A 26,735-nucleotide genomic window follows, 5' to 3' on the forward strand; every position below is an offset into this window, starting at 1 on the left:
GCTTTCGGATAAGATTTATTACAATTTTTCTATTGACTTGCCTACCAATGGACAATGGACAATATCAGCGGGAACATAACAAGTCAATCGGTTTAATTGTTGGCAGATGAATCATCTAAATGCGTTTAAGATTGACGATTGATTTTATTCATTAATTTAACATATATATCCAGCTAATAATAAAAACACTCTAATATAATGGAACTTCCTTCTTCTTCTGGCGTTAGTAAGATTAGATTGTTAATATTAATTTTAGTTGTACCTAAGTTGCTAAATATGTAAATACTCGTATATATGTCGTTAAGATATTAGTTATAGGCCTTAGTCGTAAGTCACTAGATATAAGTCTTAGAGATAAGTCAGTAGTTCTAGTATTAACTATTTAAGAAATATATTTGTACAGCGCCCTTGAGGTGATTTCTCACGAAAACGGCGCTATATAAATTAGCCAAATATTATTATTATTATTATTAGTGGCTTGCGACCAAGATTAAAAAATAGTAACTTGCAACAACTAAAACTTATAATTCTTATAAAAATAGGAACTATTACATGTTTATAGTGTGCATTGATATGCGTGATACACGATATTCATGCACGTTTGAGGTTCATAAAAATAACGCTTTATTTTTCAAAAACAAAATAAATTGTCGTTGGCGATACGACATTTGAAAACATTTAAAATTCGTGCCAATTTTGGGGTGAGCGCTAGCGCAGTAGTGTTCGCGCGAGAGAACCTCCCCCAGCCGAACCGAGGCTCCTCCCGCCCCGGTTTCGGCGCGGTCCATTCCCGGAAGCTTCGAATATTCCCTAAATTAGCTAAAATCCTACTTTGCCTTCAGTTGTGTGTAACTCAGGTACAGTTTCGGAAATATTGTCCAAGATTATGGCCGCTGCTTATAATTTTTTTAGTGGCCGAACTTAATAAAAAAACCGTTCAATAATATTACCACCCCATGCGCTTGCGTAGAGTGGGAGTCGAGGGTCGCGCGTCGTCCCGCTCTAACACTCACCACAGGTCGCGCGCAGAAGGGGTCGGTAGGAGTCGTCGGGGCGGCAGCGCGCGGTACTACCCTTCGCCCCGAAATAGCACAGCTGCTCGAGCACCGAACGATCGAACTGTCAATCATATGCACAAGAAGTTCCGGGATGGCCCGAGCGGACGTGCGGCACAGTCGGCCCCAGCAGTCTGCAGCACAGTTCGTCGTTGCCTCCCCGCGGGCCAGCGTGTAGCGACTCAGTCAGCCGCACACGCCTCACCGCTCACCGCTCACCGCTCACTCGTCACTCCGTCAGTCACACCGTCGCCCGCTCTTGGGATGCTTATTTCCTGTCTAAGGTAAGATATCTCTTTTAATTTTTTCAAATATTCAAAATAATTTTTCGTTTATCAAATATTCGAGCCCCAAATTAACGTAAATTCCTAGGTTTGAAAATCAAATTCCGGTTAACAAACATCAGAATTTGTTAAAATATTTCGGTTACCTGAAAAATGCTACCATTCAATAAATCGTAGCTATTTTTTTATTTGAAACAAATGTTGAACCACGTTTTGACAAAAGAAATCATGATCGCCACCAATTTTTTAAATTTTAAACTTGGTAGGTATTTATTTAATGGATCATGAGGAATAGCATTACCACATACTCACGAACAATTCGATTTATTATGTTGCCGCTAAAGTTAGGTTAATGATTTAATTATATTCGGGGGTTCAGCAAATATTAATTGTTGTGGCCGCCAGTGTCCGGAGCCCGCAGCCAGAGAGTGAAGTGTGAAGTGAGTGGAGTGAGGAGACTTAATTGTGGAGACTGAATTGTAGAGTATAGATTTTGAGGAGTGTAGCAAGTTATTGAATGTGGCGAGTGAAGAGTGGAGTGGTGAGTTGAAATTGTGCAGTGTAGAGTGTGGAGAGAATGGAGCGTGGCAAGTATAGAGTGAAGTGTAGAGTTAATTTTGTACAGTGTAGAGTGAAGAGTTTGCATAGTGAAGTGTAGATCATTCAGAGTGGAGTGTGGCTAGTGAAGAGTGGAGTGTAGAGTTCAGATTGTGCAGTGTGGAGAGAAGTATGAAGTTTAAATTGTGCAGTGTAGAGTGTGGAGATTGGAGTATAGATCATGCAGAGTGGATTGTAGGGTTCAGATTAGTAAGTGTGGAGTTAAGTATGGAGTTTTAATTAAGTGACAAGTGAAGACTGGGGTATAGACTTCAGATTGTGCAGTGTTGAGTGAAGTATGGATTTTAAATTGTGCAGTGTAGAGTGAAGAGCATGCAGAATGGAGTGTAGACTTCAGATCGTGCAGTGTGGAGTGAAGTATAAAGTTTAAATTGTGCAGTGTAGACTGTGGAGAGTGGAGTGTAGATTGAGCAGAGAGGAGTGTGGCGAGTGAAGTGTGGAGAGTGGAGTGGATAATGTGCGGAATGGAGTGTGAAGAGTAGAGTACATATTATACACTGGCTAGAGTTGAGTGAATATTGTGGAGTGTAAAGTTTGAAAGGAGGTGTATGGAGTGTGACAGTATTTGAGACGTCCATGCGGCCCGGCGGGCACACGTGTGGCATGGCGTGTACAGTGTTCACTAGTAGATTATCCAATAATTTACGGCGCCCAAATTCTTGTTCATATATCTGTTTCGTTTTATTTACTAGGTCACTAAAAATCGAATACCTGACGAATTCCAGTACCGAGCTATTAATAATGGTGCAATGAAATCTAATTTATTATCATTTGACTAATTTATTTGCTGCTTACCTAAGTACGGCGAATTGACCTTATGATACACTCAAGAATTCGTTAGAATTTCACAAGCAAAGTTCCGAACTTCCCTCCAAATTATATAAAGCGTGATTAATTAGAAAACTTTCCACGCGCCCGGAAACTGATAAGTATATGTGTAGTTGGCATAACAAAAAAACACCCAGTCTATATAATAAAGCTCTATTTGCAAAACTAAGATAACGCCATATCGAGTAGCTCGACATTTATTGGGGAAACAATATCATATGTCTGTTCCCAAGTTATAATGATGCGACAGCTTTAATTACTACAGGAAAAACTGATATATAATGCTGCGTATAATCATGAGAAAAATCGCGCTAGCCGAGCCACGAACTACGGGACAGGAATGATGCAACTGCAAGTGGCGTTTCTTTCCTGTAAGTCGTGGTTCAACTTGGCAATTCTGCTCGCATGTTTAAACGCACCTTAAGAGCCGCAGTTTGTTTAATGTTTAGTTTAATGGGTACTAATTTATCTTGCTTTCGATCTAGGAGATTCAAAACGATCATCATTCATTTGAATCTCCGAGTTCGTAACGATAATATCTTTTTTTATCAGACCGATATCCACGAATGTGTCATTCATATTTAACATGAATGAAAACTAACATACCATTAAACTATTGAATTACCATGAAATTAGCGGTAAGCACTAGTTATTCTTATTTTAAACAATGAATTAGTAACTTCACGAGGTATTTATTTAGAAACAACTGACATTTTAGTAATACGTTTATCTGATTTAATTAATTAAAAAAATTAAATTAATAAATTTAATTAAAATACGGCCACGCGTCATATATTTTTGTATACGCCTTCTTTACTAACGTTGCTAAGATTCTAACGATAATTTAGTGTATTGTGTTGTTTTAAATTATAAAACCCGATAGATCGTTCACTTATTTTGTGGCTAATTAACTAACCCTCGGGCAGTTCCCCGCATGAGTAGGGAGATAGTATTGACTGCCACATTACTTTGACTCGACATAGGCTCCTTGCTTTAATAATATCCACACATCGTATATTATATTGAAATGCTCTTTTGTTATTCTGATTCTTTAAATGACTCAAGAACTTTAATCACCAAGTCCTGTCTTTCCCGGGCGTCCCCAACTTATGGTAATTCACTTTCGCATCAAATATTCTTCTTACCCTCTTATAAGATTCATCAATCTATTCTCTGACAATGTTTTCGTTCATTTATTATTTCAAGATCTCCACAATTATTGTAATACGGTCATACTTACAAACGATGGATTAGAATTAAAATATTGGATCTCCAATTTAGTCGAAAATGTGCTGAAGATTGACCATTTTTTGGGTTCAAATATTGTATCTCCTAAACGTTCCGTTCAAAAGATATAAACATTATAATTGAATATTCTCTAAATCTTCCGCGCAATATGTTCAAGAGCATATACATTGTATCTCCTTAACAATATAATTTAACTTTATTTTAAACGTAAGCCCATGCAATAAATATATTGTATTTACACCGGATACAGATACTATAATAAGAAACTAAAAACTTATTTTTATTTTTCGACCCCTCCTGCGTAAACTATCGTAACTCAAAATGTATCTAGTTTGGATGCTGTACACAATAAAGGAGAATTTAAAAAAAAAATATACGTAGGTATATACGTAAACAAGATTTTTTACACTGTCATATATCGTAACTCCTTTGTGCTATGACCAAAAAAAACAACTTTAAACTGCTCTCCTAGACAATCAGGATTTTGAAGATACGATATTCGATTTGAAAACTTCAATTTTAAATTGATCAATATTACGATTTATGGATACAATACAATATTTTTACATTAAGCCATCGAATACATGCCTCATTTTTACAGCGTCCACTGCCATCCTTCCTCTCCCAAGTAGGTATTCCTAAGGGCTTATTATCAGCTGGCTTGCCTCAGGGTTGGTATCAGCGCTCCACTATGGCGCGCTAGTCTAGTTTGTTTTATCAGTCTCCGTTCTCCAACGGATTATCTTTACCAGTCTTTCCGGCTCCTGTGAACTTAATTCCCAAATACACAAACTCATCCACTTGATCCGAGAATTTGTCGTTACGTTGTAAAATTATAATGTCTATTTTTGAGAATCAAATCCAGAATAAAAACACTAAATTAATTATTATGGTCTTTAAGTAAACACTAAATCGAATATTGGTAGGGGATGGGGAGATGGTAATTGTCAGTAAAGAAATCACTGTGATGACAACATGTAGGCTGGCTTCAGTCAAATTGATTGAAATGGTATACAAATATTTAGATGACCACTCGGATAATAGAAATTGCCATTAGTAGTAGTACTGATAGTAGAAAAATTACTCAAAATTGAGAGAGGTCTATAAATAAAGCTGGACACCATAAGGCTCTTGAAAAAAAAAGAAGAATGAGCCGTTTGAGAATCACGGATGAAATCCACCACCACCTAAAAGACTTCGACCCCTAGCATACTTTGTTGAATATAATAGCGACAGTATTATTATTCTATGATGGACACATATTAGGGATGCTGCGTTGAGGGTCTTTTTAGAGGAAGTTCTGGGTGTGAGGGGTGGTTAGGAATCTGGATTTTTTTAAACTAATAAGGGAACAAGTGGTACATTGTCTTGTCTATTTTATACAGATAATAATCTGCTAATTCAAAGCTCCATGATATTGCCCTTGTGAGCGGAAAATAATTACGTTAATCTAGAAATTCCAGAGAGAAGTTTGAAAGTTTTGGCTACATCAGAAAACATACTATAAACGTGTTTCGAAGCGAAGAAAACATGAAAACACGAAAATTTGGTCAAATATCATATCAGACAAATTAGAAATTAACGATTCTAAAGTAATATCCTGCCATGTATTTATGAAAAATATTAACCTATTTTGTGGAAACTGCACAGTCTTCCGAAATGCTGACTAAATAAACAATTACCACACGTAATAAAACCCCGAGAAAGATCAATAACTGAGACAATGGGACTAATTACAAGGCAGTGAAACCTTGAGAATTGTGTTAGGTACTCGTAAATTCATGAAAGAAACACCCATTAACCTTTCCTCATCTGTGGTGTGTATTTACTACACATTGCTTCTAATATCTTTAATAACTCTATAAATATAATAAATTCTGGGTTCAGATTTTAGGTATTCCTCCGTTATACATTTATGCACTGAATTAAAAAATAATATTTAACATAGTTTTCAAATTCAATTAAAAATCAGAGTTTTTTGTAAGAAATCGGGAGCAAATATACCAATACATTCAACCGTGTGCCATTGCTACGCGAAGAGTGCGCGAGGAAATGACACGCTATTGATGTCCCGCTTTACTTCGCTATGCGTGCACATGAGAAATCCACTTGTCCCCAGTTCTATTTTTCTATTTAGACCATCGATACCTACGGCCGCATTGTGTAGCTTCGTCTCGTGACCAACTTGTGCAGGGGTACTAAAGTGAATCATTATTTCCGTTCGATAATTAAATTAATAATTTTTTGTAAGTACTTTTTCATTTATTTCCGAATACTGTGTTATACTATTACCTTATATTATAGTATTGAAAAGTGTGTATTACGTAACTATTTATTTGTGCGCTTTCGTCATTTAATCATTGATCTAAGATTTATTTTTGAATATTTATTTCACATTTTTTTCTTATTCGTTTTAATATTCAGTTAAGCAATACTGCATTTTACATTATTTACAAAAACCCTTCAATTTTCAGGAAGAATAATGACTGACAGAAATTCAACAGAAGAAGAGATAGCGCAAGAACTTGATTATGATAGTGATATTGAGTTTGAAATGAACAATGACATATCAGATACTGAAGATTTGGTTGAACATTTAGAAGAATCAGACTCGGAATCGACTAGTGAAAATGAAGACGAGGGAGAAATACTAGTTTCAAAACACGGATTCGAATGGAGTGTATTACCACCATCATCATCGAGACGTCGGCAATGCAATATTGTCAATGAAACTTCCGGCCTGAAAAATGGTAGTTTATTATCTAACACAATAAGAGAAATGTTTGCTTTATTTATAAGCGCAGATATGGTGACAGAAATATGCCAAGAAACGAATTGTCAATTGAGGCGTTTACCCGGGAATATGATTGAGCAATTATCCGAAGATGAATTATATGCTTTCATCGGTATAATGCTTGCTTCCGGCAGAAATCGCACCCGAAAACTAAGTTTGAATGAGTTGTGGACAAGTGAAAGTCCATTTTGTCAGCCCTTTTTCACGGCAGCTATGTCTCGAGACAGGTTCATAAATATTTATAGTCAGATCCGTTTTGATAATAGAGATACAAGACGAGAGAGATTTGAAGCTTCTTCAGACAAGCTAGAGCCAATTAAGTCGATTTTCAGTAAATTGGTAGATGCGTGTAAATCAAATTACTCTCCATCGCTTGATATAACCGTGGATGAGCGTTTGGCGGCGTTTAGAGGTAAATGTCCATTTCGGGTATATATGAAGTCAAAGCCAGCCAGGTATGGCATCAAAATATGGATCGCTGCAGATGCTAAAACCGCATATATATGTAACATGCAAATATACAGCGGTATGATAAATAATAAAAGAGAAATAAATCAAGGCAATCGTGTCGTTATGGAATTGGTGGAACCTCAATATGGCACCAATAGAGGCATAACCATAGATAATTTTTTTACGTCAGTACCACTGGCGGACAATCTTTTGTCTAAAAATCTGACCATAACTGGCACTCTTCGCAAAAATAAGAGGGAAATCCCTAAAGAGTTTTTGCCATCAACAGAAAGGCCATTGTATAGTAGCCAGTTTGGTTTATATCAAATAAAACACTTGTATCATATGTGCCTCAGCAAAATAAAGCAGTTTTGCTCTTATCAACTCAATTCCTTGGAAATGAAATAAGCCAAACCGATACAAAAAAAACAGATATTATTTTACATTACAATAAAACCAAAGGTGCTGTTGACACAGGGGACAAAATGACCTCCGAGTATTCGTGTGTAAGGTCGACAAGAAGATGGCCGTTTCGCTTGTTCATGGAAATGTTAGACATTGCTGCACTGAACACATATTTATTATGGATTCAAAAGTATCCGGAGTGGAAAAAAAATAATAGAAGTAAAAGGAAATTATTCATAAGACAGATAGGTTTAGAGTTGGCTAAGCCCAATGTAATGAAAAGAAAAAACAGCACGGTCAAATTTCACAAACAACAACAAGATGCTTTCGAGACAGTTTTGTCATATTATCAAGAAACACCACCCGCAACTGCTGTTACGAATGATATTACGAGTGATTCAAGAAATGTACTAGTGTCCCGAGCACCGTCGAAAACTTGCAGATTTTGCCCATACAACACAAAAAAAAGAAGCACCATAGTTTGTCATATTTGTCAAAAATCTGTATGCAAAAGCCACAGAAAAGAAAAAAAATATATTTCCTGTCACAATTGCGATGCAATTTAGATTAACAATTTTATATATTTGGTTTTAAATTTTTATTATTTTTAATTTCGCTGTATTGTTTTGTTCTTACATAATTTTGCTGTTATATTTAAATATAATGCATGTGGAATTTTTAATGTTTAGTTTCTCAATATAATATTTCTTTTTACACATTGGTTTATTTCATTTAAAAAAAAATTTAAGTTTGAAACCCCTGCAAGACTGGCAGCGTAAACACGCAAAGCTGTGTGCGTATAGTCCAGCGCCCATCAGCGGAATCAGCCGCCATTCGGTCACGGACCGTCGTTAGATAAGCACTCCTCGCACGTTTTTTTAGCATCTGCCGATGGTTTTTTCATGTTTTCAGCTATTAAATTACAATTATTATCACTTTTGACATAAAATATAATAAACATAAGCGATTGGCTATGAATATTCATATTTTTCCGATTTAAAATCGCTTATTTTAAGATGTGTATTGACTACACAGCACCGTAACGGGTGTATTTTTTTAGGACAGTAAGGGAAAGGTTAATGTTCTTATCTTCAGCTGGGACTTCTGGAATACAATGGAAACTATAAAAGCACTAACGATATCGGATCTGACGATCCATACAATTTCCTCAGGAATATTGTTAAAACAAATCTATTCACGAAACCAGATTTAAATTGAGACATGAAAGGTAAAACTGGTCGTCAATCGGGTCGTCCCAGACTGGCTGAAGAATACGGAGGAGATACACAATAGATTGAATAGAAACTATTCCTGAATAGTTTTCTACCGACTAAAATTGACTGTTTTCCAACCAATAAAATATCGGATTTTTTTTTTAATTTTACCGCCCGCATAGGGTCTAAACTTTATTTATTGAATTCGATCTTGAACAGCATACACAGGACATATATAATATTATGTTTTGAAGGGGTTCTTTTTCATTCTCGCATTAGGATAAGTCTGAATGATTTTTGCCAGTCGCTAAACAAGTGACGGAATATTATAAGTGTCCTGTGGTCCTGACCCACGGCGTATTCTTGACTTGATTCGAGTTGTCACTTTATTTTCTTATATTATATCTGCCTAATGTCTTTGCTTTCATGTACCTTTGTCTACTCCTGTATTTTTCATTTGTCTTTATTCGCGTTATTATTTTGTAATTTGGACGATGTCCGTTAATAAATAAAGAAATCGTAATAGAGGGAGACATACAAAACAGGCTGAACAATAACTATACGATGTTTCTATACTAATGTTACGTCACTTTGGGCAATGCACTGGGTCGCGGTCGTTTCTCCGAAGTCGACTAGTAAGTGCGTAGGTAGGGGTTTTTTGTTTTCGTCCAGTAGTCAGTTTTTTGTGAGTTGCTCTTCGTTAATCTACCTGCCCCGTGTGTTTCGGTGTACCTCGGTAAGGAATAGACAAATTGATACAGCTTGTAAAATCTTCTAACCATTCCTGAAGTTAACAACATTAAGGGGTAGAAAGGGCTCGTGTAAAATTTATGTATATTATATTTTTTTCATCTCCATGACTTCGTTACAAATAATTACATTGAAGGAATGAAATGTTCCAAAAAATACTAAAATCTCGATACCAAAAAAATAGTAAGGTTAAATAGGTCATAGGTGACCCCAAGTGGGAAGGATGGATTCGTACCTCCGTCATTCCTGAACACATTGACCCCCAGATTCCTACCCACCATATTATATAGATTCATACCTTTATCCTTCCCAGAACCTTTTCTCCTTTCTTTCCCCAAAAAGACCCTCCTCACAGAGTCTCCAAAGATGACAAAGGCCCTGAGGGAATTTTTTTCCTCAGGAGCCAATGTGAAAAAAGTGTTGTTAGTTTTATTTATTTACGGAACATTCATGTCATTTACACGTTTGGTATCGTCCATTAAAGTTTTTTATGGACCTTGTAATCGATTTATTTTCACATTCCAAGAATGGTGGGATTTTGTTCACTGAAATAGGCAGGTGCCATCTACGACTTATTTCATTGCACCTCCGAAATGTAGGCCACCGGCCGCCACTGTTACCAACATGTCACCTAATCGAAGCTACGATTCTATAAATAAGCCGATGAATTTGTATTGAAGAAAACCAATTTAAGTTTTCAGGTTCGCTAGTGACTAATACAAACACCACAAAGTAATCATATCGACATAAGCAGTAATGGCCAACAATAATCACCTCCATTCATATACATACCTTCATTCGCCAGACCGCCCCGCCACAAGGATAGAATGAAACGTGTTGTGTGGGGCTTGTTTGAATGTTTGAATAGGCCCCTCTTTTCAGGTCTTTTACTGTAAAAGACTCAAAATTATACTTACAAATTTCCTGGAAAAGTGAAATTCACTGGCGAACCAATCTAAAGAAACGACGAATATTTGCGCGAATGGTGAAAACCTTATTTCCTCTTCGCCATCTGCATCAAATGATAAAATAACCTCCATAAATATGAACAAAATGGCGTTCTTTCTCCCGTGGGCAATATAAACCCAGGCTAATGGTGTATAACCTGGTATCTTCTTACCAATGTAACGATACGTTATTGTGGTATTTTACAAAATAATAACATTTCGACACGAAAATAATATACACAGATCGCACTTCATTACTGCATGGGGAGTTTACATTATAAAATAAGTACATATTTCAAAATATTTACATTCGGTATGTATTTTTGTAAAGAAACGATCGTTAGTTGATTGAATCTAAGCAGTCGGGTTCAGCTTTACCCAGACAACACATCATAACGTTAGAAAACCAATTTCCATTCGATTTAGTCGATTCCTGCATCTGAATAGGTAGATGAGTGTTTTCTATCTGTGTTCTCAACTCCCGTTCCCGATCTACATATCAGCAAGTCTCTCAAAATAACACAACACACCGCAACTGGCGTGACGCAGACATGAAACTTTCCAACCACCTTAAGACGAGACAATACCCTAAAATAAATTCAGAATCTTAACTACGTAAGTGAAGCAGCCGTGCACAAAAATATGAGACGCGCGGCCCTAATTTACTGGACAGACCTGCGGTTGAATTTTCCCTATCAAATCACCAAAATAAAGTGTACTTCATGTAAAAACAATATTCGGTGCGCGGTAAGCCCACACAATCGAACTTTCCGTAGGGTTTATGTTAATTATTTATGATGAACGTATTAATAAAATCTCAAAAGTTTCTAGAGGAATCCCTTGGGAATTTACTAATTCATCGCCTAGAAAAATAAAATATGATGCTCACCGTTAATTTTATAGTTGCAAAATGTTTTCTAAATTTTTAAAAACTTTTTACACAAAATATTTTAATAGTAAGGTCCTGTTTTTATTAATCTTAAATATAAATAACTAACATCCGTAGGGATCCCATTAGAAACATTTAAGATTTTATAAATACGTTCATCAGAAATAATTAAAATGTGAGCGCCGAGCAAACCCCCGTTATTAAAGTCTTATGTCGCCTTAAAGAAGCCGGGAATACCGTTGAATTATTTCATTAAGTCGGAGTGATGGTAATTATTATGTGTTCCTTTGACCTAATGAGACTTGACTGTTGTTGTCACTCATGATCAATCATGCCCGAGTTTTATTACAGAGCCTTCGAGACAAACATTTCCACACTCCGCCTTATGTGCCACTTATCACTCTGGATCAATCAAGAACTTGCCTTATTGCATAGCTTTGGATCTAAGGATAAGGGTTTCAAGTTTCAACGCTCCGACTTATATTATATATTATCAATAAAATTCGTTATTTGTGAAAAATAAACACTTACTGTTGTATCTCCGGGTTTCTTCACTAACTCTTTTACTAAATAAAACTCCGGCTTCAACAAAACACTTGAACTTTTTACGTGATTGATTGCAATGGCCTTTGATGTTTTTGTGATTATTTATTAGTATTTCGACCTTGAGGTTCCCGCTTATTTATTATTCCTAGATCTCTACAATACTCGACAGCTGACGCCATCTATGTGTAACCTGATATACTACTATGATTGCCATCTACGGGTAAGCTCTTTCATTAATATCAAGGATATTACACTTACCACTTACCGATGATTTCTTCTACGCTAGCATATTGGTGCTTCTGTACTTCATTATATTCATTTATATTATATCAGTTATCACTATTTATTAGTCTCACCTTGTTTTATTGCATAACTTTGAATCTATAGGTTTCTGTACTCCATTTTTATTGCATAGATTGTGAGATACATAAAACCTATTATATATATAAAAATTGTATAAAAAATTACTACAGAATTAAATCATAACATAATAAATAACATTTAACTTGCATCCTTATTGTGTCCAAAGGCCGGCCGGCCGCGCTATCCGTCAATCTCCGGAGGTCACGTGGCATCAAATATTATATTTGGCGGCGCACCAGGATAGTATTAATTTGGCAACAGTTTACAATAACACTGTCAGGGCGATTGTTATGTTTTAATCTTTCGTATGAAGTATTTTGTGCTGATTTAATAACGCACAAAATGTATATTTATATGTCTATACATCTTCGTTAAAAAAACCCGTCAAATTTAGTCCACTTATTTGTAGATTTCTACACTCTGTCTAAAATAATGATTTCATTCTTGTTCAATCAAGTGTTCATTTATTAGATGGATTAATATATCTACCCTACTTCCAATTAATTATATTCAGTCTATGTTTTATTATTCGATTTTAAATAAATGCAAAGTAAGGTACCATTTTAACTTTAACAAAGACTTTACTAACTTGTTTGAGTAATTACAAACGAAATAGTTATTTACTTTCTGCAGAATATTGTGGTTAAGAATCTGTATACTTTCTTCCACTTATTTGTAAATTTTTACACTCCCAAACTGCCTAAAATATTAGTTTTCACCCGTGTTCAACAAAGTTGATATTTAAGCCCCCGCATTCTCAATTTATACCGATTATATTATAATGTTATAATCGGCTGAAATTGAGATATTTCTCTCTACCTCTTGAAGTTTTTAAGTTCCAAAAAAAATTATCTTTGAGAATAATATCTATACATTTGTAATGCCGAAACGGTAATTATATAGAAAAAATCGCTAAGCAAGCTTCGAAAATTATTAAAAACATGCTTTGTATAAATATGTTAAAGGTATGGAAAATTTCGTAGTATATTTTTAAATTCACTAAAGCATTTGTCGTGAGATTTTTGCTCTCTTTCAAACAAGTCGTGTTTTACTAAATATTTTCAACATTTTCTCTTGATTGTTATCGTTTTATTTTATATTAGCGCCCTCCCTCTATCATTCGTATTTACACATCACCCTTTCAAACAATCTTTGAACGCTTACTACGGGGCCTTAAGTACATACATTTATTTACTCCGCCATAAATTATGGTAGTTGTCATACTGGATCAATAATTTAATATAATTGATTAATAATCAGATAGTTATTTAGTTTGTGAGACGAAATGAAACTCTAAATCTATAACATGTATGTATTCAAAACTAAACATACAATAAATATTATTAGTTTTCAGTTATCATTCTGAATCAATTAAGTTCTTACTTCAGTTCTTTTTGCTTTTTGATGTTTTGTACCAATGGCGGTTCGTGGTCTTTTCTAATGGGGGTTCAGAAATTCAAGAGAAGATAATCAAAATGTCTTTGTCGCTGTATATTGGAGAAAGCTCAACACAATATTGCATAACTATCGACTTAAATAATACGGCATTTGCCGAAACTTTCGTAAAAGTAACTAAAGAATATAGCGCCTAATCTTAAAAAGGTTTGAATTTTAAATACGAAAACAAAGGTATAGATAAATTAAAATTTGTTCATTTAGTAGTATATTTACTGATGCCATTATGTAGAGTAAGGATTGGAAAAATGCAGGAAGAAGAAAATAAAAATGTGAAAATGGCCGCGCCATCCGTCAATCTCCGGAGGTCACGTGGCATCAAATATCATATTTCGCGGCGCACCAGGATAGTATTCATTTGGCATAAGTTTACGATAACACCGTCAAGGCGACTGTGATGTTTTGATTTTTCGTTCGAAGTATTTTGTGCTGATTCTATAACGTACACAATGGGAATACCGGTTTACTCTTCGACCTCTTTTTCGGTCGCGAGGAGTTTAAAGAAAAAAATTTTGTGGCGTACTGTTTGTAACGTGTTGATATTATTATACTGCAAGTTTGTCTTCAATGAATAACTTTTCTAGTCTTTTTAATGGGGGTTCACCACATAAACGCAATTTAGATAAAACCGCCACTGATTACTATAGAGCTTTTGAGATATGAATAATAGTATATAGTCTTATTAAGAAATAGTTCCAGAACAATTTATTCTTACCGCTACTTATATATGGTAATTATGAACCGGGAACCAAATACTGCTCCACTAGTGGTACAGTGGATTGAATGTAATTGAAAGATTTTTTAATACATCTATTTTCTATTTTCGTCCTAGTTGAGCGCCACCTTTTGGGCCCCTAATAGCTAATTTCAAAGATTTTTTTTAGTTTGTCTGATGATTGAACCTTCCTACCAAGGGACTGACTATTAAACTGCTGTAAACTTTTAAAATGTATTTTAATTTTATTGTTTTGTTTTGACTGAAGATTGAACCTTCCTACCCTGGGACTGGAATCAACACCGTTAACACCTAAGCCAAATCCTAATCGGATATTAGAGATTTACTTTATATATTAACTGCTGTAAATTTTTAAATATAATGTATACTTTCAGAAAAAAAAGGCCACCAAAAAAAATGTATTGTCATAGAAAATGAGTCTATTTGTCAAGCTTCAGCTCGGGAAGCGGGTTAATTTGCACATTTCCATTTCATTCATTCATTTACTCATTCACTCAAGAAAAATCGAAATTCAGATATAATTTGTGTAAATAAGTTGACGAATAAGTAAATAATCATTTACTCATTCACTCAAGAAAAATCTAAATTCAGATATAATTTGTATAAATAAGTTAACGAATAAGTAAATAATCATTTACTCATTCACTCAAGAAAAATTGAAATTCAGATATAATTTGTATAAATAAGTTAACGAATAAGTAAATAATCATTTACTCGTTCACTCAAGAAAAATCAAAATTCAGATATAATTTGTATAAATAAGTTAACGAATAAGTAAATAATCATTTACTCATTCACTCAAGTAAAATTGAAATTCAGATATAATTTGTATAAATAAGTTAACGAATAAGTAAATAATCATTTACTCGTTCACTCAAGAAAAATCAAAATTCAGATATAATTTGTATAAATAAGTCAAAGAATAATACGACGTTTTCCACCAAGCAAGGTGATTCAATTCGTTGAAAGCAAATATAAAAAGTATAACCCTACTGGCTCTATTGAGATAGTCAATTAATTACTCGCTGGAGGTACTTTTGCAGTAGATTATGCCTTTAATAAAATATAAATATTATAATAATGTAGCCACCAAGAAGAATAAATATTATGTACTTGTATTTATAATTGATTTAATCCATACTCATAAAACTTGCGATACGATGGCTCATATGTTATCAATTAATTAATTTTTGTTGGTACATTACATTATTAGGAATGGGCGAAAATAAAACAGAGTTGTGGATACTCACTATCCAGTGATAGACCACTATTAAGAATGACAACGTTGCTTGAAATGGCTTTATCCGTATTTGGAGATCATATCTGAACACTTCTCAACCCACATATTCCCCGTCTACTTCTCTTCCCCACCCCTTTAACTTTACAACAATGCGGTTGTCATATTCCCACCGGCTCCAGACATTTGAAGCATTTGGGAATATTGTGTTTTGTGATCAGACCTGAATAACCAGAAACTTCTCAACCTTCATCTTCCTCGTTTCCTTTATTTTCCCATTCCTTCAGCCACACAACATTACTACTGACTTTCTTTTGGGTATGCTCGGAATGAACTATCTACGGGTCAGAAGGGATGTGCGCATTGCTACACATTTCTTTAGACTGATTCGTGGATGGTTTGAAAACTCGGTCATCATGGAGAGCATTCATTTCTATGTTCCCAATGGTTATCTCTGTCACCGACAACATAGACTATTCTATCTCCCGGCCTCCAGAACTAACTTGCCAATGGTCATGCCTGCGGGGAGAGTAATCTTGCTGTTGAACAGAATCAATTATATGGTATATTTTATACCGTTGATATTAAAATAAATAAATTCGGATATTGACATTTTTAGCATTAATGAAGATTCCTCTATTAATACTGGTATAGTTCATATACACACTGTTTATATTAATGTAAGAATTCTTGGTATACGCTGACTACGAGTACCCAATAAAATTTAACACTTTCCCGACATAATTACGAATTCCTGATGATCTCAATCTGTGCCCGTGGTATTGTTCTCAGGTGCAAAGCTTTCACTTAGAACAAATTTCACTTCGTTTCATTTTTACACTCAAAATAAATATTACATATTTATCAAAATATCCCACTAGTTAGGTTAGGTTAGGTTAGGTTAGGTAGTATAATAAACTTGTAAAAATAATTACATCATTAGAAATCAACATGGCCGCTGATAATTTGTTAATAAATGTCTATCTCAAACTATTTTCTGTTTTTTTTAAAAGGTTTTTCCTTTATTATTTCAACTAAAATGAAGCATAATACGTTTGCCCCAAGGTAAGTTCATAATTACTTCTCATACCGTCGAGATTTGGCTTAATTTGAAAATTTTAGCGCAAAAACAGTGAGGGCACTGCTAGACAGCAAGTTCTGAATTCTTATTACCAAATGTATTTTAAAAACGCATTAAAATTAGCAATTGTGTAATGATTTTAAAATGAATAAACTTAATTGAATTGCCATGCTTACGATTGGCTCGAGACAATTGGAAGCAGTCGGGAAACGTACGATGTTCAAATAAAAAAAAATATTCGGATACAATGCCCGCTTCATGTAAAAACGTACGAGAATAAAAAGTAATTTATTTTTCATTTCTTAAAAAAAAAGACAAAGGTTAAGAAAGAAAGGATATCTTGGGATATACGAAATCTCCTGTACCTAGACAATGCAGTACGAAGGGCGCGGGAGATAAGGGGGGTGTCGTCTCGTCTCCCCCAGCCCGTGAAAAGAGACCAATTTAATAATGCAGCCTAGGGCCTAGGGCACTGATTCGATTTCATGTCCATGCTCTCGTCGGCCCGAGCGCCCGGGGACCTTACCTCTTAAAGAGGGTTTTGTGATTCTGTGAACAGTCACCAAATTATATTTGTCGTGGATGCCTCTGAAAAGCTGATGATTTTTTTGTGTCAATGTTTTTACACTATTGTTTTTAAGAGTGAACAGCACAAGCCGAAGTTTAGAGAAATAAAAAAAATGGTATTATATATGTATGGGGCGGTGCAAATGATAATATCCTAAAATCACAATAAATAAGGACAGCGAACCCTGGAATACAACGTGCCCAAAATATTCAACATGTTACCAAGCAATATAAAAAATTGCGATTTACCTCAGAGGTTCAGTTATATGCTGAAAACATGGCTACCAAGCAGAAATGCTCTGTATTAGTAATACTATTGATTATGGCCGTGGTTGGTGATAAATATTATGTTTAAGTTGTATTGTAATTAGTAATGATATTATGTACATATGTTATATTGTAATTGAACATTAACATCCTGTTAACAAACTGCTAAATTGCGGTTTAATGAGATTGTACTTTGAGGAACAGTAAAAAAAATAATAAAAAAACTAGTTAAAACCCAAAAAGTAATAATGGAAATTATTCTGAAAGTCCCTGTAAGAAATTTGGCGAAATTGTCAACTATCTTAACTTATTATTCTTCATATCCATACATACAAAACACAATCTTGGTGAATTGTTCAAATTCGTCAAAAAAAAGAGTCTACACAATTGATTGACGGCTCAATAGAACAACGGCTCAAATGAACGGGAGTTCTGGGCGTATGAGCAATCAGCATACTGTGTTCGCCCGATACAGCTCCCACGATACGATTGCCCTGATACGATTCCCAGCTCAATAGTTAGGCCCCTATGATCCTAAGCCACCGCACTGTAAGCGTATGAATGATAGTACGCCGCCTAATACCACGAGAAAAATAAGATACTAGGTAGTTAGTTGGTGTAGGCACACATGTCTAAGTCATAAATAACTTAAGTAATAAAAATTACATAATACTTGGATAATTTTAATGGCGCTATTTTTCTAAAATAAATCCTGGAAAAAAGAGTAACCGTTCAACTGAGTCGTTCACGGTTTACCGGGCTAGCTCTTTTTATCAAAAAAGCTAACTCGGCGTGTGCGGTTGTGCGGCTCATTGATGAACGATTCATCGCTAAACCAAAACCACTCACCTGCACTAAAATATAATTAATTCATAATATTATTCATATTAATAAATTTTAATAATATGTAAATGAAATCCTCAGCACGGGAGATACCAGTGAGGATATCATTATCTCCATTTGTTACAAAAAGGGAAGATTTTGAAACATTTAATGTCATTATTATTATATATTTATATATTTTAGGCAACGAACGGATAATCTCATTAATTATTATAATACTTGAAATTGAATCTGTACAATTTCTTTGGCCTCTCTAAAGCGTAGGCGTCAAAAGGTGTTATCTAATTTTGCGACATTAGTTTTCTTTTAAATCTCCTCGAGATTACTTCAAAAAACAGGTAACTATTAAAAAAACAAGTTTACAAACCATTTTGTATGTTTATTATTTTAACATCACTAACAGAAATATTTATTCCGTACATACCTACAGCTGCTTATTGGAAAATGTAAATATTATTATCAAATTTAATGACATCAGTCTTTAGTGTTTAGTGCCCAACGTCATAGACTCAAGCGATTAGTTATACAAAAATAACACTTTAACTCATGGGTGTCCATTATAGGGTGGATCGCCATTGTATGGAATTTTTTTTATTTTATAAATTAGTTTTCGCGGGGTGCGGAATAGATGCTCTAGGTACATACAATTAAGCATACAAAATATCAATTTAAAATTTTGATAGCAAGTACTGCCCCAAAGCAGTTGAATTATTTAAAATCTGGTAAAAAATTGTCCCATTATAAAACAGTTTTGTGTCAACATTAATACTTTAATTTTTACTTTTACATTTCATAATGAATAAAAATTGCCACGCCTTATTTAATAATATTAAAAAAAATGTGATAATATTTATTTTTCCGCGAAAATTTGACAAATTGCCGAGTCCACTTTCTCGCGCCTCGCTCGCGCACCGCGCATCTTTAGATCAACCGTCCATATCTCGCAGTACAGTTTCAAATTTTACTAACGTTGATCTTCCAACTGACCAACATTACTTTGCTTCATCTACTCCTTCTTCTTATGTTATAAATCCAACAGACAGTGGACTATCTGTTGTATCCAGAACATTGGATCGATACAGTATTTCTGATCAGGCAGGTGCTGCCATCGTCTGCGCTACATTGCAAAATATTGGATTAGTGATTAGTGAACAGATAATCTAACAAACGTGATCGATCGTAATAAGATTCGAAGTGCTCGTGCCAAAACTAGGACCACACTGACTGCCATCAACCAGCCCCATTTTGATTTGTGCATTTGCATATCGTTTGACGGCCAAAAGATAAAACATTAATCATGGAGGATGGACGCAGAAAATTTGTGATAGAAGAACATATCAGTCTTTGAAAGAACCTAGCTCACAATACATTGGCCACATGGGCGTTAAGTTCGGTGATGCTAAAACAATAGCTCACAAATTGTTTGCATATTTTGTGGCAAAATCCATTGATTTAGCGTGCATCGTGGCTATCGGATGTGACGGAACAGCAGTTAATAATGGAACTAAGTCTGGCATTATTCGACTTGTTGAAGGAAAACTCCATCGTCCATTTCAGTGGTTGGTCTGTCAGTTACATGCTAATGAGTTAAGTTTGAGGCACCTTTTCGAATACTTTGATGGAACGACAACAGGTCCTAGAAGCTTTAGCGGCCAACTAGGAAAGTTACTCAAGAACTGTGAACATCTTCCTGTGATAGAATTTCAAGCAATAGAATGCAACTTACTTATGGACCTTACTTATGAAATTACAAAATCCCGTGACGACCTTAGCACAGACCAGCTTTATTTATTGGAAATGTGCCGAGCAATCGCCGAAGGACAATGTAATGAAAATTTAACGAAAAGAAATCCGGGTAAAATCTGTCATTCACGTTGGTTAACAACAGCCAATACTATTCTCCGACTTAACACATCAACCAAGAATCCAACAGAAATCAGGTGATATTGACTGAATTTGTGCTTAGAGTGTATGCTCCGATGTGGTTTAAAATAAAAACACAGCCTTTAAGACAACCAAGAGCAGACTTCGACCGGCGAGACACCTCCACGAAACCATAAAATTGTCTCGTTACCTTCCAGAGCATTTGAAAAAGGTGGTAGATCCCATAATTCAACGCAAAGGGTATTTTGGCCAATCGAAAATATACTTATTAGTATGTTAAACGACGAACGAAGATAGACATTAGAGAGTTGGCTCTCAGACGGATTCTAAGTATCCAAGAACGTTGGGGTTCTCTCCAATAAGAGTATTTAAGCTACCTACTTTTAATTTCAACGCAGAAGACTATATTGACTTGATCTACTGGGAAAAAACATCAGAAGCACCTCTTACAAAAATGATATCTAGCGAGACAATAATTGATGCCCTGTCACACGCAAGCCACGGAAAGATGCATCAAAGTGGTAACGGCATCATGTTCTGCTGTTTGCGGTCCTGAAAGACGTGAAGGGTGTATACAAAATAAGCTAGAATCTTGTCGTATAATGCCAGTATTGAATTCGAAGAAGGACTATAAAATACAATAACTTTTATGATTTTTGACTATATTTTTAAACAGTGTTTGTGATTTTTTTGTGTAGCAATGGTACTTTTATTGTTTCTTGATTAGTAGATAATATTATTAGTAAATGAAAAGTTATTTTTTTTATATTTTAACTACTTTTATTGAGCAAAGATTAAACCCTTCTTTTTCTAGTTTCACGCTATTTTTAAAAATTTGAATCGACTTGGGGCAGTACTTGCACTCGAAATATCTTAATGCTGTCATAATGACTTTTAAAGGTATCCCCATAGAGCATCCATTCCACACCCCGCTGCTAAGAAAAACATAAAAACAAAAAATCGATCCACCCTAGACTCCAACCTTTGTTTACACGGACAAGAATTTGTATTGCTAATTATTTAGTATAGATTTATTAGTTTTATCTGATTGATGGATATAACTTTCAAGATAAGTTAAAAATAATACACACACACAAAGTACACTCGACTAGTGTAATGTATGCCAAATGTAGCTCGTGCCAATAGGGTGTAGAGGCTGAGTATTATTGTAGCGAGTGAAGGTCGTACACAATAATGGTACTTGATCTTGTACTGATATTTATTGGGGAGCTGCTTGTAGCAAAAGAGCGCGCACAACTAACGTGCATCGCCTTTTATAAGATCTTGCAAGCATTCCATCTCGCTTGCACTCATCCACATTCGTACAGAAATCACAACTAGCAAGCCGAAGGTCGCGGGATCAAAACCCGGCGTGCGCGAGTAAATTTTATTTGATTAATTGTATATCATTACATAATTTATTGATTTAAAACATAATAAGATGTATATTAGCGGCACGTTCCCGAATGGAAGATAGTATCAATATCGCCCTGATGTAAGACCACCATTCAGAATTAAATTGTTGCTTGATATGGCTTTAGTCATAGTCATAGAGCCAGATATTCCCCCAAATTCCTCTCCCTTATCTCCTTCCCTTCCCCAGATCCTTCAAAATCCCAACATACCCCAATTGGGTATGCCACAGTCTCACTGGCTCCAGACGGTTGTGAGCAGTTGGTACTTTTGTGCGGTGTTCATTTTAAAATAGTATATAAATATAATAAAAGTATATATATGTATATCTTCTTACTGCCCGAGTAAAACATTGGTTATTTGAAAGGGAACGAGCTTTCTACAAAGACTGCTTAAACTCCTAAAACTATTCAAAAAATAATATATATACAGGGTGTATCGGCACTAACCCGACAAACTATAACCAGCTATTCCTTAGCACATTTGGAGTGAAAAATGTTATGGACACTTTGCGGTCCGGTAGCATTTTTTTTCAATTAAAAAAAAAAAAAATTTAATTTCCACACTACATCACTGTCATTGGCATTGCGTTTCGTGTTCAACAGCTGTTATAGGCAAGTATGTCAAAAAGCGTCTTCGCTCTTTCGCACCCACTAAATAATAATGGTTAAAAATGAGACGAGTGGTGCCGTGCCATTTCGTTGTGATTGTAAAAGAGCGCCAATATAGGTACACACGTGCATTGTTCAACGGAATTCGAATAAAATATTTGCCAGATGAAACTTTTAAAAAGGATAAAACAGTGGTGACATGTGGTGAAAATATGAATAATAAATTTTTTATTAAAAAAAAACGTTACCGGACAGCAAAAAGGACACATAAGATTTTTTACTCCAAATATGCTAAGGAATAGCTGGTTAAAGTTTGTCGGGTACGTGCCGATACACCCTGTATATTAAAAAAAAAACTAACTCTATCACACCTTCTTTCCGATTTCTTACGTGGTACGAATTTTATAAACATGTACTCTTAATAATAATAATATTTGGATGATTTGTGTAGCACCATTTTTATGAAAAATCTACTCAAGGGCGCTGTAGTAGAATACCTACAATTTTTATTTCAATTTTCATCAATTTTCTCCATAAAAATATAATTTTTCTTTATTTCTCACCTTACTTTTAATTTCTATATTTGCTTTTAGTTTTATTTATTGCTATATGTTTTTATCTCAATTTTCTTATTTTCATATCATTACTTTTTATCTGTTTATTATTATTTTTTATTAATTAAGTATTTTATGTATGACTACCACAACACGGGCATTAGTGTGATAGTCAAAAGAAAATGTAATGTATCTTCGTGTAAATATACATATACGCATACACACACACAGACACACAATCAAACATGCTCCTTTATGTTTATCTTTTCAGTGGTTGAGACAAACTGATCAGAGAAAAATCGCCGATTTTGTTATTTCGGGTTGACAAGTTTGCTTCAATTAATTCATTACCTTATTTTTAAAAACGTCCACATCAGCTGTCACACAGAAAAGTAACATAGCGAGTTATCCGTTCTCCGCGATCGGAACATTATGTAGTTATCACTGTCAATTATAATTATTGATTTAAGTACGTAGCGACTATAATGAATAGTCGACCTTAGACGACCAGAACTCCATATTTCATGAAGTGTGTTGTGCCTTGTTTATTTATACATTTATTACAGACGTTACTACTTCAAACTAATAACACTTTACTTTTATTTGTCACGGACAGACACAACACGTTGCAATGGATTTAATGGATTATTGAAGAAAAAATTCAAAGAAGTCACGAAAATTCTTATAACTTTTGTCACTCAAATCTCACGAGCATGTAATTTTGTTGAACATTGGACTTCTCTATCCAACTAGGTTTACATTTCTCATTTTTTCCGCAGCGCTTGACAGCAAAGAGGGAGTAACGCCACATATCCATTTTTATTTTTATTTTTTATGTGAGTACCGCACAAAAGTCCCAACTGCTCCCAAACATCGTCCAAATTACGGTATGTTGTGAAACTGAAGGTAGTGGAAAGGAGAAGGAGATGGGAAAGAAAAAGATTAAGAAGTACTTGGTTGTTCAGATCTGGTCACCAAACACGGCGGATTCTGAATGGTGGTCTTTCACCATTCCGGAACGTGCAAATATACTATACTAGCGCGGACCCGTGAAAAAAATACGGGATAGTCTGAATTATCGCCAAATCAGTTCCAATTTTTAAAATGAAAAGTGCCACATATTTTTGAATTACGATTTTGTTTTCCTGATTGTATTTATGTGTACCTGACATAACAAATTGAAAATTGGTATTAGGTAGCTAAAAATCATCAAACGCACTTTGATGATTTTTACTTCACCGCTCTTCACACATTTTTAACACTTCACACAGCGAATTCGACTTATTTAACACAGTACCTCACATTTTTCAACCTAAAATTAGTAAATAACAATCTTAGAATACTCAACACAGACTAGATCCATCCTTTTTATCCTCCCTCCCACTATCCCATCCCTACAGGCCAGTTTAACTTTTTTCTCTTTCATATTCACTTAATAAAAATACAAAAGTGATATCCTTTTATTGGTTTAATAATTAGTATACATATTTTACCGTACAATATTATAACTGATTGTTTTAGAAAAAGAAAATTCGAACCTCTTACAATATGTACATACTAACAAAAATAACTTATGTTTTTGTTTAGTTAAACTGATTTTGGGTGTAATGCTGATTTAAAAAACGGTTAAAGGTTTTTTTTTGTGTCTAATCTAATTTCGAGATGTCATAGTTTTTTTATGATTATTTCACATTCACATATTTCACCGGTCACAACTAATGGGAGTTTTATTTTCATACCGATCCCAATACGGAAACCACATCGGGATCCATATGAAAAATCTTTGCTTTACACATTACACGATCATTATTTTCATACTTAAGATTTCTTATACACAGTTGCCACAAACATAGAGCAGGTTATTTCACAGAATTTGAACACTTAGTCAAATTACAAAGTTGATTTTCAAGTTCTGTTTTTATTTCAGTTACGTGAAAAAATTGACCCAGAATAGTATAATAATAAATGTATTATAACATTTCTGCGCAAAATTTTGACAGCCCAGAATTGATTGTATTGATAAGCTTTCGGATTTCACTACGTAATACTGGAAGTCGGTATTTATTTAAGTGCAGAAATTATGGGCTTAACTAACATATATATTCCTCTCTGCCCAGAATACTAATTAGAAAAGCCCTTAAAAAGGGCGTTGAGAAATAGATAACATAACTTGAATAGAACATTCACAGAACTGTTAAATTGAAATTGGAATTTGGTGAATTGTTGAAATTCTGCCAAACAACAGCAAATAGCGCGAAATTCCGCTTGCAGTTGCTTTGTTCCTTTCCCATCGGCTTTCAACTAGCAAATGCAAACGCAGCATTTCATCTGAATACAATTCCATCAAAATTTCAAACGTGCGAAACTCGGCGCTTACGGCGACCGTTCAAATTTGTAATCCGAACCCACTATAATCCGAACCACCGGGTGATGGGGGCGGGGTGTTTCGGTGGAAAACACAAGGCGTTTATAGACGAGGAATGTGATATATATATACTAGCGATGATTTTCAATCTAAAATAGTCTGGTAAGTACAAAATTAATTTTAAAAGTTCCAAATAGAGAACAGTTTGAATAGTGCACTTACTCCAGCAAAAATACTATCAACAATACGTATCCTCTTATCCCTCGTATCCCACATAGCAGAATTGACGTACTGGCTAAGCATAGCAAGGCACGAATTATGGCGCTGTTAAATAACCATTCCAAGGCTGTTGACCGTTTTAACAGTGGCCTTAAAGGATTCAACAATGACACACATTAACCGTTAAAACATGAATCTTATTTAAAGAATGTACCCAAAAATATGTATTTTTTTTTACATGTGTATTGTAAACGGACATACAGTGATGCACAAAAAAAAAACACGTAGCAGATTGAAGTGGGGAACTTTATCAAAAATCAATTCATAAATTAGTCCAACGTAAAAATAAACTGCGGTCGTTGACATTTTGAAACATCGCGATGACACACGGAGAAAAATAAATTGATAGGTTTCTTGATAAACTTTTAGTAAAATACGAATAAATATCATAATATTTTTGCATTTCATCATTGAATACTATCAAGGTAAATAAAGGGCATGAATACGTTTTCCGAAATATTAGGAATTTCCTAAAATCTTATCTGGAAACCTCCTGCAAATCCGTTTTCACCGTATTACCAAAAATTTGAATAAATTCTTAATAAATTAGAAATACTTATTTTTCTCGGTGAAGTAGTTTGGTTTTGCAAAGAAAAAAGAAACACACTCCTCTTTTAAAATCATAGTCAAAACGTGTACTATTGGTGATATTATCTTACGACCTATGTGCTAAGGTCGACATTCAAACCAAGCCGAGCTTAAAAGCAACTGGTACATCGGGTCTTATTGGAGAGGGTTGTACGAAAACGAAGGAATATTATATTTGTAAATCTATATTATTCGATTTGAAAGGTGAAAATTGTAAAATTTTCAACTTTGTAACATCTAAGTCAAAAGGTCTGGAAAACGTAAAACTCTCAAATGTTCCGAAAATTAGGCTGTTTCTTAAAGATAATTTGTTAAACTGAACAGGCTCGGTTTTTAATTCTTCAGATTATAGAGACTAAACTATAATTGTGCGGTTTATACCAAAGTGATAAAATTTTGCAAAAAAATGTTTTGAAACCAAAAATGAGTTTTAATTTTCTTAAGAGTGAGTTAAAAGTTCCGCT

General features: G+C 34.7%; 1 protein-coding gene across 1 annotated transcript in view; it reads left to right on the forward strand.

Annotated features, from left to right (window-relative positions):
* The first annotated feature begins 1,152 nt into the window (after positions 1 to 1,152).
* Positions 1,153 to 26,735, forward strand: part of LOC149412445 (plasma membrane calcium-transporting ATPase 2-like) — a 73,809-nt gene continuing 48,226 nt past the window's right edge. Inside the window, exon 1 of the mRNA XM_089645796.1 lies at positions 1,153 to 1,339. The gene's annotated coding sequence lies outside the window, so the exon portion shown is untranslated. The remainder of the gene's footprint in view (positions 1,340 to 26,735) is intronic.

Source organism: Hesperophylax consimilis, chromosome 23 (genome assembly GCF_061612785.1).
Source record: "Hesperophylax consimilis isolate HC1 chromosome 23, BYU_Hcon_1.0, whole genome shotgun sequence".
NCBI classification, from domain to species: Eukaryota; Metazoa; Arthropoda; class Insecta; order Trichoptera; family Limnephilidae; genus Hesperophylax; species Hesperophylax consimilis.